This window comes from Gallus gallus, chromosome 2 (assembly GCF_016699485.2).
Source record: "Gallus gallus isolate bGalGal1 chromosome 2, bGalGal1.mat.broiler.GRCg7b, whole genome shotgun sequence".
NCBI lineage: Eukaryota > Metazoa > Chordata > Aves > Galliformes > Phasianidae > Gallus > Gallus gallus.
The window spans coordinates 90612215-90625316 of record NC_052533.1 but is presented as its reverse complement, the minus strand read 5'-3'; positions in this window follow the sequence as shown (position 1 = coordinate 90625316).

Here is a 13102-nt window from a genome sequence, read left to right as displayed (position 1 = left end):
AACTGCTCACTGTGAGTAGTACTTCCAGTATTTGCTACTTATAATTCAGTATTCAGCCTTTGGGATTGGCCAGGCTGATCCCACGGCTTGTTTTTCTTTCCTGAACATTGCACTAATCTTACCAAGCTACAATCAGAGGAGACAATGGGAGGTTGACTAGATAATAAACCAGGACATAGTAGGTTTAATGCCCAAGGGAACTGGCAAAGATATGATGGTTAGCAAGGACAGACTAGTAAATGTTAAAAAACAGTGCCAGCTTGAATGTTAGAGGTACAAGAAAATTAACAGCAGCTCCCATTTAGGAGCTGTGAGTACATCCATTCTCTGTATTCTCTACTCGGCAGGTGAACCCAGGCTAAAAGGAAATTCACATTTGATCTGGCTAAAATTACCAAGATTTCAGGAATAAATAAAATCATTTAATTTCACCAGATTTTTAAAAGTTGCATTTTTCACTACTTGACATACAACAGGGCTGGGATCTTCACAGATTATTTATTTCAACCATCAGTTCAAAAAAGCCAGTACGCAGAAAGGTTTGTGGCAGATTATGGACACTGACCTTTTGACACTTCTTAACAAAACAAAAAAATCTGAAAGTTTTCTTCAATCTATAAGATGTGTTGATAGCATCCCCTGCTTCAGAATCCATTTTCTAGAAAACAGAAGTATCATGTGCGGAATACCACTCCTACTCCCAAACAGTTACCTTAAAATTGAGAGAGAAAATAAAAATGTTATTTCTCTATATTATGTGTAAGCTTAATCACAGTGCATTTTTATTTCGTTTGCCTCAAGGCAAAACAAAAATTTTAGAGAGGACTAAGCAGACATCAATAGATCATGGAGGTATGCAGAAAGGCAGGAAAAGGACATAAAGGTATTATTGGTAAAGCAGAATAAGCAAAGAGAGACTCAGTAGGAGAATTAGCTGAAATGTAGGTCAGCACTAAGGTCTTTGTGTCCCTGGAGGCCAGCGAAAGAAAGTTTGAAACCACAGTAAAGTCATACAGAGGAAGGGTTTTTCAAGGTGTGATCGTGCACAAGACTGTTTGTGCTGAAGGAACTTGAAATTACAGTACAGTGTAGCTGTAATTTGTGTAGGGGGCACCACGGGAGTTAAATTCTAAAACTTTCTGGCACTTTCAGTTCAGCACAGAAAATGATACGCAGGGTCCTGAGGTATTTCATTACAGCCCCGCAGTCGCCATAGAAAGAAAAGAGAAATCCAAGCCATGTGAAAATAAATAAATAAGATCTATGCATTTGTATCATTTGAGATGAGTGGGTTTCTTTTGAGATTGGGTGTGCTTGCATTTTGCCATGGCTTCTGCAGCTGGCCAGGGTGTTTGCTGCTTCAAACATAGCAGTGGCCCAGAGCTTCTCAGAGAAGGATGGGCTCCATTCGCTGAATTGTCTCCCACACAGAATCTGACCTCCCCTCAGATGTGCTGAATGCATCGTACCCTGCTTGTCATGGACAGTCAGTTATCTGTAAATGCTAGGGAGTGGAAATAGATGTGGAAGAATAAAAATAACACATGGAAATATTTTTATCTGATGGGATGAGATCTGGAGGAAATCGTGACAGTTTTCCAATCACCATTCGTGAAGAGAAGAAATCATATCCAGCAGAAAATTATCACGAAAACGCTTGATAGCCTGGAAAGCCAAAGTTGAGAATTGAAGCAAGTGTGAAGTAGAGGTAATAACAATCACTACTTTTCCATCAGTAAGTGGCAATAGCATTGAGAAGCCAAATATTCATCACCTCCCACCATACAGGTGTACTGCCATTTTGCAGCTTGGAAAAATTTCATCCATCAACTGCAAAATATTGCCATCATGTGTGGGCATATACCATAATGCTGCAGAGCATACCTTTGCACAGATAATTTTAATCTCCAGCATCCAGAGAAATCAAATGAGGTCATATGCAAAATACTAAGTGTTATGTGAAAGCCAGCCACACTTCGATTGCATTAATGCTAGAAAAACATCATGCTAACAGCAGTAATAAAACCATTTGTCCAATATTGTTGGATACACATATTTTCTGCTCCTCTGGATGGTAGTTATTGTTCAGAGACTTCTAGAATAATAACACATTCTGCATGTAACTCTGTTAGGAGGCATAAATAGAGAAGAGACAGATGATCTTTCCAACTTTCACTCACTGGATCCTTCTCAGCACTTGGTTTCCATAGTCTATCCATTTCATCTGGTCACTTGGGATGTCAGCAAGCAGTGATGATACAAGTATACAGTCGGGTGATGCTATTTACCAAGCATCATGCTACACCTATTGCTTGAATAAATCTGAACAGCATCTTAAAGCAAAGGAGACACTGCTGCAGTAACATTGACAGAAGACCTAGCTATTAAGCTGTCTACAGAGTCTAGTATCAGTGAAATGTTTGACAGCCGCAGGGACAAATATGTATTAGCAACATTGCTTAATCCATGTTTCAAGGGCAGAATTGAAACCATGCCTTCACCCTATGCAGGCACAGATTGCTGGAAGGATACTGTCATAAATAACAGTGCTGGAGGCCATACCATTATGCACCTCCTCTTCTCCCTCATCCTTCCACTTAGCTCCCCTAGGCCAAGTATATCTCGTAAAGCAGAAGATGCACAAGCTCCTGGAACATCAGAGAGTGCAAAAGAAGTAATCACAGCATACCTATAGTTCCTGGGTCTTCCTTTATCAGCTCAGAGTGGGGCAGTATCTCCCAGGAAAAACTCAATTTGTCTGTATCATGGGAAGAATCTGTCCATTATGAAAGGTCTATAGGTGTCATGGGAGACCTTTTCATATGCTGGGAAGTGAGAAGTTGACTTTCGAAAAGATATGCTCTAGTTCAGACAAGAATTAATTCAGCAGAGCCTATGGCCTGTGTTACACAGGAGGTCAGATTTGATGATCACAGGAGTCCCTTCTGGCTTTATAATCCATAAAGACTAACCACTTTGAGGGGAAAAAAAAAAAAAGACAAAAGAAGAAACTGATACTGGTATTTTAAACCTCCGAAGTCCCCACCATCCAATACGTTCTCAGATTTCATTTTAAGGTATGTTTGTGGCACTGAGACATATCGAAGAAGTGGGCTTAATATGCCACAGCATAGAACACTTCTTTCTTGAGGGAGTAATTTGAAAAGCTTAGCAAGTTACACACGCAACATGCAGGTGACTCTTTAAATTAGCCTAACAAAGGAGACTGCAGAGGAATCCATCCATCAAAATTCTTATAGGGAGGTGAAGGAGCATAGTGCCAAGTGTTATGCTTATATTCCTATTCGCTTTTTCCTCACCTTCCAAACATTATATAAAAGATTTTCTCTGTCCTCTGCTTGAATAATTTGGCAGAAGATAAGAATTGTGCAAATCTCTCTTCTGTGAGAGCTTTTTCTGAAGCTTTGATTCACCTGGATTCATAAATCTCTGGGTTTTGCTTTGAGGTTTAAGGCCATGTGAGCTACGAAACTGCAAACTGATCTCACATTAATAGCATGCAAAATTGCAAAATTACAAAGCCATAAATGGATTTACATTTGCAGCTTAGGAACAATAGGCTGACTTTCCCATTTGTAACAAAAATCCAGTCAGGCACATATTGCTGTTCATCCACAGCACTTGTGCACACAGATAAAAGTGCAGTCGATTTACTTGCTGGAAATTTGTGAGTGAATCCAAAAAGTGGAAGCTCATAGCTAGTAAACAATTTGGAGAATATTCTTCCTCAATGCATTCTTCATCCGAGGCTTCTGAGGTTTTTCACTTTTATTTTCTCTTGTAGGAGCAAATGCTAAATCAAATAAAACCCACACCACGTAACACAGGAAATCAGTCAGACTATTGAAACTGTAAGGCTTGTGTTTATACCAGAATATTTAAACAAAAAATACAAATCCCAGACTCGAATGCACATTCAGGTAAATCCCTCAGGTATGATACAGCTGGGTAACCATTTTTAACTCTGCATTAACTTCCTAACAGGGAAAAGTCTTTTCTAGCAAAAGTCAGGAAAGAACCATTATCCTAATATCATATTGAGTAGTTTGTTTACGTATCTTCACTAAAAGCAAAGTAAGCAAACTTCATTGCAAATATGATAAATTTATGCTCATTTAAAAGGGAATATTTTTGTGAGGGTGGTGGTCACAGTGGCTGAAAGGAGCTATTTCGCTTTGAAAAAAAGTGATTCAGCAGGGAAGGGATGGGATAAAGTATTTACTGCCCATTTTCCATTCTGGTTTCACCCCTGAAAACAAAGAAAAAAGTCTACCTCACTTTTGTCAAATGCCTGCCTTGTGAGGTCTTCTTTTTTCTGTCACCCATACAGATGTTCCATCATTATTCCTGGCCAGGCATACACTGCAGATACAAGTAGGCATCTGTTCTCTTGTTATCGTCATTATTACTTGTTATTCTGAGTGACAAAAAGGGAAGCCAGTCTTAAACTGCATTATCTCCAGTGTTAAGACTTGGTTCAATGTTGGGTTCCAACAAGCCTATTTCATGTTGCCTCAAATCAGAAACTACAAAACAGGAACAATTAGACTTACAAAGTTGTGGAAACACTGACATCCAGAAATTGACCAATTTTCAATGGGAATTAGTAGCATTAGGATGCAGGTAAATAGAGACAGCTTTGAAAATCTCACTGTTAAGGGCTTTTATCTGCATTAAATAAATGAAAGTCATGCACATAGTGCAAGATCCATGTAAAGGCTAAACATTTCTCATTTTTTAGCTTTTAGTGTGTGTGTGTGTGTGTGTGCATGTGTGTGCTAATGCAAAAATTTCTGCTGAGCCATGCATGGGCTTCTTCACCTAGCAGTGTCCTATGAGGACACCCCATAAAGAAGCACCATTGATTCTGACTATGCAGACCTCAGTAGTTGCTCCTGACCTGGGCAGGAGTGCCAAAATAGCTAATCCTTCCTGTTAGACATTGCAGTTCATGCATAGACTGCTAGTGAAATCTAGTAGATACCACATACCACATAGCTTTAGGAGTACCCATTGATGGAAACTTTGGTACTCCGAGGCAGGGAATGTGTGTGTCAGAGATGTGTGACTGGGTACCTTTACTGCTGGTAAAGGCTGGTCAGGTGTGGGAATGAGCTGTCCAGGGAGGTGTTGGAGTCACCTTCATTCCTGAAGGTGATGTTCAAGAAACATTTAGATGTTGTACTAAGGAACATGATTTAGTGGCAAAAAAATTGGTGGTAGATGGATGGTTGGACTGGATGATCTTGGAGGTCTTTTCCAACCTTGGTGATCCTATGATTCTATGCTTCCAGGGCCTGGCAACAAAGCTGCTGCAATTCTGGGGAGGTTGGGTGAGGCTTCATTAGTTAGAAATGGGCACCAAGAAGTTTCTAAGGGCCCAGATCTAGAGCCTTGCATTTACTAACAACACTGAGAAACCTAATACAACGGCAATGATCTTTTCTGCTATCATTTTAAACACTATATTTCTTATTCCCACTTGGAACAGAGCTATTAAACACAATATTTAAAAATTAATTTATCTTCCTATATGAGAGCTACCAATGGTTTTGGACCTGTGAAGAAACACTAAAAAATATCTGCCAAAATCTCTCAAATCAGGAAGCATTAGGAAAAATGTCTCAGGAAAGCCTAATCCCCCAGTATTTGCAATTCACAGAAGTTTGGCCAAGTCTCCAAGCCTCTGGATGCTTATGTGAATCTGAATCACTGATCTTTTTAAAAATTCATTCCTCCTTCAGAAGCATTTGAAACACTCCAGTCTTGCTGCTCATTTGAGCTCAGGTGAAATCTTACAAAATTTGGTACCACCTGAAGTATGGCTACAGCACAGATCGGCTGCTAGCTGGCATGGGTGATGGCAAACCAGTTGGTACGGGCCTCAATTCAGGCTGTGGGATCCCATCAGGGATTTCAGGTGTGTGCTCCGACCACCAGTCCTTGCTGAAGCCTGTGTTAATGCATGTTCATACCTCTTGCTAAAACTCTGGCAACATAGGCTAGTCCACAGTTTCCTGTCCAGGTGACTCAATACAAGTGGATCACCAGTAGTAAAGCATTTTTTGTGAAAGGTAAGGAGGACTGAGCCAGCTGTGCTGTAGTATCACAGGCCAGCTTCACTTCCAACAGTGGCAAAGTTCCGGCAAAAAAACAAATATATGAATAAATAAGTGAAGCAAACAGAACAAGGGAAGCAAGCAGAGGAGAAGGCTTTGCCGAGCAGCAGGCTGAGAGGGGCTGATAATGAATGACTGATGATGATTACATGCACTTTTTTACTTCCTGCAAAATGATAGATGCTGGCCAAGTCGGTCCCACAGTGCCAGAGCACCATGCAGCCAGGCTGGAGAGTGTGCCGGCCAGCAGACCTTGGCCTCCTCAGCAGGAGAATGGTGGCACGTCCAGCTGCAGAAGAGCTGTCCGGGCACCTGTGGGGCACCTTGTGCACAGCAGCTCCTGGTGCCACGGTCCCTTGGCAGAAGCAGTCAGGAGAAAGGAATGTCAGGAGGACTGATTCAGGAGGACTGATTCAAAGGGATAGGGGAGGAGGAGGAACCCATGTAACAAAAGTGCTTATGATTAATGGGTGGTAGATGAGAGGAAAGTTTACATATGCACTTGGAGAGAGGAAAGGATGTTCACTAGCTTCCTCTGTGACAAATGCAGCCAAGAAACAGGGAGGAAAGAACTATTAATCAGTGGTACAAGCAGATATTTCTTTTTCCCTTGGGGAAAGCTGGACTAGGTAAACAACTTGGAGCTGTTGTTTCCAGCTTGCCCTTTCAGAGAGCTGCCCAGCAGGCCCCTCTGCAGCCTGCAATGAGCCAGCACTCTCTAAACCCAGTTTCTCCTTCATCTCCCCTCACAAAGAGGAACAGAGTCCTGCAGTCAGCGCATGAGTAAAAACCTGCCTCTTCGTGTACCAGCAACTGTTGTTATTCACAGCGCACCTTACAAGCATGGCTACCTGCCAGTCAAACAAATACCACTCTGCCGAGTTCTCTAAACAGCCATCTGATCCTTTTCTAACTGTTGTTTAGAGTTGTTTAGGGGTGCCCATGGAGTGATGATTAACAGCTCCAGGCGCTCTGCAAGCACTTGGAATATGCATTTCATACTAGTAGGGACATTTTTTCCTTCATATTTTTATTGGTCATGTTTTATTAGTCACATTGCTCTTCAGCCTCCCTGCAGCATTGGCAGCAATGCCATTAGCTTGAGATGAAGGTGCATGTCCTCCCTTCATGGCTGAGGTGAGGTACCACAATAAAAGCAATATCAATAAACAGTACATTGCAGAAAATTAATAAGCAGTGTACTGATGAATTGTTGGCAGCCAGTAGTGACTACAGAATAGGTAACACACTTAATATCAAGTCATTTCTTGTTTTGGTTTCAAAGACTGTATTTAGGAGTCTTGATAGTATGCAGTAAAACAGACCTGGGTAGGCATACAAATATTAAGTGAAGTCCAAGAGCATTAATTGCTTAGTAAATGCTGGTAATTATCTGACATCTAGAGCTCCTTGCTTGATCTAACGTGTAGCTTCACTCCCTTGCACCAGTTGCAAGAAACATCATGGAAACAAAGGTGCTGTGTAACAACATATTCCACTCTTTCACCCCAGAATCTCAAAGAGCCCTACAGCAAGGCAGAGCCTTCATGAACCCCAGAATTCGGGTATACCTTTCTATGCCTACTTCACCAGTGGGAAAGGAGAAGCAGCAACCTCCAAAAGGTCTTAAATATATACATGGAAGTGAAAATTGGAAAGAATCATCTTTCACTAGTGCTCTCATGCAGGAATAAAGGCATCTGTTTTTTGGTTTTTTTTTTTCCTTTGTTTTATCTGGAGCTTTCTTTTTCTATATGTAAAATAAGGATTGTAGTACATCTCATCATATGTACAAAAAGCCTATGCAGCAACGAGTAACATCATCCATGTAAAAGGCACTCCCATGTCACTGGTATCACAGTTGGATTGTAAGCCATGAACATCAGTGTCTACAGGTGAGCAGTTTCAGGTGACAGATTCTTCACAGGTGATGGCAATTTTTCCCTAAATACAGGTGCAGAACAAAGCATAAATGGGCGCTGATTTTGCCTGGTCTCTCTAGGTGTTGCTACAGCACAGACAAAAAGAGCAGGAGTACACACACAGCATTCTCCATGTATGATGGTGGATGTAGACCATATAACAATGTAGACCACCACCACCAGCTCTGCAGTGAGAAACAAGAGATACCAATACAGCTGACTTTTTTCTTTTTTCAAAACTTTCTGCTATACCTCACGGCTCGCTCTTTCTATTAAGTTGTTTAAAGTCACGAAGAGAAAGGAATTATGTGAAGGAAAGAAAAGAGGATTAACAGATATCCAACCATGCTTTAAAAAAAAAAAAAAAATTAAAAAATCACCTGATCCCTACCAGAACTTCCCTGACTAAACTGTTAAAAGGGGGAAAAAAAATAAAACCTGTACAACATCCCATCCAGATGGTAGTTCCAGTGCTCCGTGGTCAGCCTGTTTATTAATGAACATCTGTTTTCCTTACAAAACAGGGTGGATTTTATACTGTAAATTCTCCTTTAACATATTTCTTGGAAAATGACATTAGGAGTAATTCACTGTCACATAGATAAGCTAAATTTATTTTTAATTTTAGATATCACATATTAATTACAGCAGTTCTGTCATTCAGTGGCTTATTGATGAATGTATTAGTAAAACCTATGACTGGTTGAATATTGAAAAAAAACCTAAAAATATGATTCGCCTTTGAAGATGTTTGGCTCCAGTCCTTTCAGTTGTCCTTTCCTTTTAGCTCCCTGCACAACTGGATGAATGTTACTGGTAAAAATGGTAATGGACATCAGACTTCAAAGCACTACACACACAGTGCTAGAGTTCCCTGAAATAATCAATAGATTTGAGCATATCACTGTTTGGTCATGGATACTTTTTGAGCAGAAAAATGGCTTAACTGTAATTCACAAGTTTCTTTTTAATTCAAACCATATCTTATAAATTACTGAATGTTATACATTGAGCTATTTAGAAAGACCTAGATTTGGTAATCTGAGAAGCAATTAAAATTTGGAGACAAACCAAAATTATAAGTACATCATCATATGTAGGGCAATATTTTAATTACAAATTGGAAGATTTCAGTCCAGTCTCAAGATTTTGAACACCAGTCTGAAGACATTGAATTGGATGCAAACGTATTAAAAATAAGGTCCAGATTTAAATGCAAAAATAATTTATTTCTCTATTAATCATAGGTAGTTTCCCAGAGCATAAAGATCTGGAAACTTTTCTAGAACATTTGTTTTCTCAAGACAATCACTCTTTTTAAACTCCAGTGCAGAGTAGTACTTTTACAACGTCTTTCCTTTTGTGCTTTGACATTACTCTAAGAAAGAAACAAACTAGGAGCTGCTATAGCTACTTACACAGAAGTTTCAAAGCTATAGACAAATGGCTTCTGTTTAATTCGTTTTAAACAGAAAAATTTCAGGGCTTTGAAGTTGTAAGGAATATGTGTGTGTGCCTATGCACATGTGTGCGCATCTGTGTGTACAAGCAAGTCTTTGTTTCTATGTTCATGTGATATCCAAAGTTCATGGGCTGTGATATCACTATTATACATGACAGAACAAAAAAATGTGAATAAGCTGCATACTACTGGAAGCCGTTGTTGCTAGAAGCTGCAATACTGAGGGCAATGAAACTGTGCTATTTTGAAACTTTGGCCCCTTGCTGGTTTCAAGCTATGCAGTGCAGCTACCATCAAGCTAGTCCTTCCATCTCTATTGGAGTGTTGAGCATCAAAGTTAAAAAACATGAATAAAAAAAAATAATGAAAAAGTAATCAAATGGATTAAGAAAAAATCAGACAAAAAATGAAGTTGAATAGTTTTATTGTCTGGGTTGTCCACCATACAATCTGCTCTTCCAGCTAAAGCATGGATGCTCTCTCAGTAAAAAAGTCAAAGCAAAGCAATAGGGAACTCAGAGGAGACTCTGGGAAGGGAGTTTGGCTTTCAGCTGAGGATGTGGCTCTCTTTTTCTGATTGCTTTCTGACTGATAATTAACATTGTCATAGCAAGAGTTAACTGATCTCATATGATCAGGGAGGGACTCATTCAGGTGTGACTGTAACTGGAGGCCCTGATGGGCTCAGGCACTGGGCAAGCCCATGACCACAGCAGCAGCCAGGCTGCCCCATGCAGTTTCATCCAGATCCCATTCCACTCAGCTGGGAGGCCACCACGGCCCTGAGGTACCACCAGCCCTGTCCAACGAGCTGCTCGATCACGGGCAAGAGCTGAGCTGGTGTGAAGTTGTTGCCTGAGTAGTTTTGGCATCCAACCATCCAATCTGAATGCTTATTTAAAGATCCAAATACCCCAGTATATACCTACAGAGACCTGAGGAGGCAAAATCAAACCTGGATTGCTTTTTTATCTTAAAACTGTAAGCACAAAAGAGATTTTAATTTCTTCTAAAAATGCAAGTATAAAACCACACAAAAACATCCTCTTTGAGGAAGCCTCACACACGAGTCATGGAGCAAAATCTGCTCGAGTCTGTTCCAAGTCCATAACAGATGACACAAGTTGTATCATCTTTTTGTGCCTCACTGCCACCATTGGACTCAACGAATTCCTGGACTTCAGTCAGTACATAATTTCCAAAAGAAATCATCTCTGACTGTGTTCGTGTTGCTTTTAGTTCAGTGGAGCTCAGCTGAGAAGGAATTGCAACTATCTGCTTATCTGCTGCAACAGCAAATCTCTAATTATGAACTTAACTGAATGGCCTCATGAAGGGGACAGAGGATCATCTTCTATGTATATCCATTTAATAAAAATGCAATTGGGAGACAGAGCCGTTCTATAGTTTGCAGCTTTCAGGAAAAAAAAAAATTAAACACAATAGAATATTTTGAGATTTTCTGAGCAAGCTCATGACACCCTTGTTTTGCTGCATCTGGGTGATGTGCATTTTAAGCCCGAAAGTTCTTTCAAAAATCCTGGCCTCAGCAGTTATCTCTATTTTCTTGTCAGCTGAGAGATCCCTTTCTACCTTTAGGGGAAGCCAGTGTCACATACTGGGTATTGCGGTGGCCTGGAACTGAGCAGACCTGCCTATGATCCCAGCTCTGTTGCTAGTTGGCTGAGCTGACCTTGAGTACATCACCTCACTCCTCAAAGCTCTTACTCCCTGTATACAAAATGGAGATCCTGACAGTTACTTCATTTTTAAAGAACTTGAAGATCTACTGGCGAAGATGTCTTAGGTAACAGCCACATACTACCATTAATTACTCACGCACCTTATGCAGCGTCTCTGTGCCAAAGATGGAAGTCATTCAATTTGCAGAATCTGCCATTAATTGCTCTCTTGCTGTTAAAAAAAGGAAGAATAAGAGCTTGAAAAGCCTCCTAATAGGAGTACTGTGGGTAAAATCAAGACGTGCATTCACGTGAGACTGGTTCAATTTATTATTGGTGCAGTTGTCTACAGCAGAATGAGGGTAGTTCTGCCAGCCTGAGGAACTCCCTCTCCATACTCTTTTAGGAGTGTCCTAAGCGCTCTTAAAAATGACAGAGCTCTTTTCAGTTCCTCAATCACCAAGTCTCTAATTAAGCTGAAAAGCATTTTGACCCTTCACTCGGTTTCAGTATTCTTACTCAAAATAGCGTGAGGCATTTTAATTAAAAGTAGATTTTAAGATGTATTTTTTTTTCCTTCTTCACTAGCACCTTGAAATTAAAAGGTACCAGGAAGGTGAAAAACAAAGTAGCGTGTTTTGCAGCGCTTTCTTTCTTTTTTTTTTTTTAATAAAGGTTTGAAAAAGAAATCCCTGTGTGTGCAAAGTGAACGTTTGGTAGGTAAGTTGTAAGCACTTCTTTTTATTTCATAACTATAAGTGAAATGTTCTTTAATGTGCGGTAATAACACTCAAGCTATGCTATTTTGCAACTAATAATAAAACATAACAGTGTAGGGCACGATAGCTAGCAAAGTTTTTCCAGCTCAATGTATTGCCCACATCTGTCTGTCTTTTTTTTTTTTCCAGTGCCTTGGCTTTTTAATCCAGCCTTTATACTGGAAAGCTGAGTCTGAGTGGAGCAGTAGTAACCTACCTTTTTAAGGAAAGAATTTGAAGCAAGACTGCTGAGCATGTCAAATCATTCCCATACAGAGCAGTGTATAATAGTTCTCTTTCTCTTGTTTGAGTCAAATAATGCTCAAAGCACAGAAAAGCTGAAGATGTGACTGCTTGAATCCTTTAGTCCTGAAAAGCCCTAAGTTCCTTCCAAACTTGCACAATGTTATGCAAACAGGGGAGAAAAACTGTCAGAGAAAAAAAAAAAAAAAAAAAGAAAGAAAGAAAAGAAAAAAAGCAGAGGTCATCAAGACTCAGAAATGTGCATCAATTTCTCTGGCAAATGAAGGAATAAATTTATCATTGCAGAGGCTGCATTAGTTACCATAGACATGCACCATTTCCAAGATTTCTCGGGGGGTGAGAATGCTGCGTATCAGAGCCAGCTTCTCCATTAGGCTTTTAACCGCAATGCTTCCTTGTTTTGTCAATGAGGAGGTAGATTAAGAAGCATAGGGAGGGGAAGCAAACACACACAAAAAACACCAAGTCTCTAGCTAAATTAAACTAAAACCTAGGTGAAGCCTCAGTGGGAAGCCTGCTGCACAAATTGGATTTCCAAATGCAGAAAAAATTAATTATGTGATGCACAGCAATGAAGTAAGCAACACCTTGAAGTTAACCTGGACAGAGCTATTGATTCAGCAGAAAAAATAAGCACTTTGCTTCACCCTCTCTGTTGTTCTAATGTTAGCTTGGACTGTTGCCTGACCATTTCCAGCTAACATTTAGTTCATTTGCAGCTGTTCTAAATGTGCACTCTTCCCCAGAAGTTCAGACAAAAACTGATCCCATCTGAGTTAATATGTTGGTTTTTGGGGGGGGGGGGAGGAATACTGTGTGTGCAAAAAAGAGCTTCTTGTAAACACAGCAGAACAGACTTTGCCACCAACCTGGA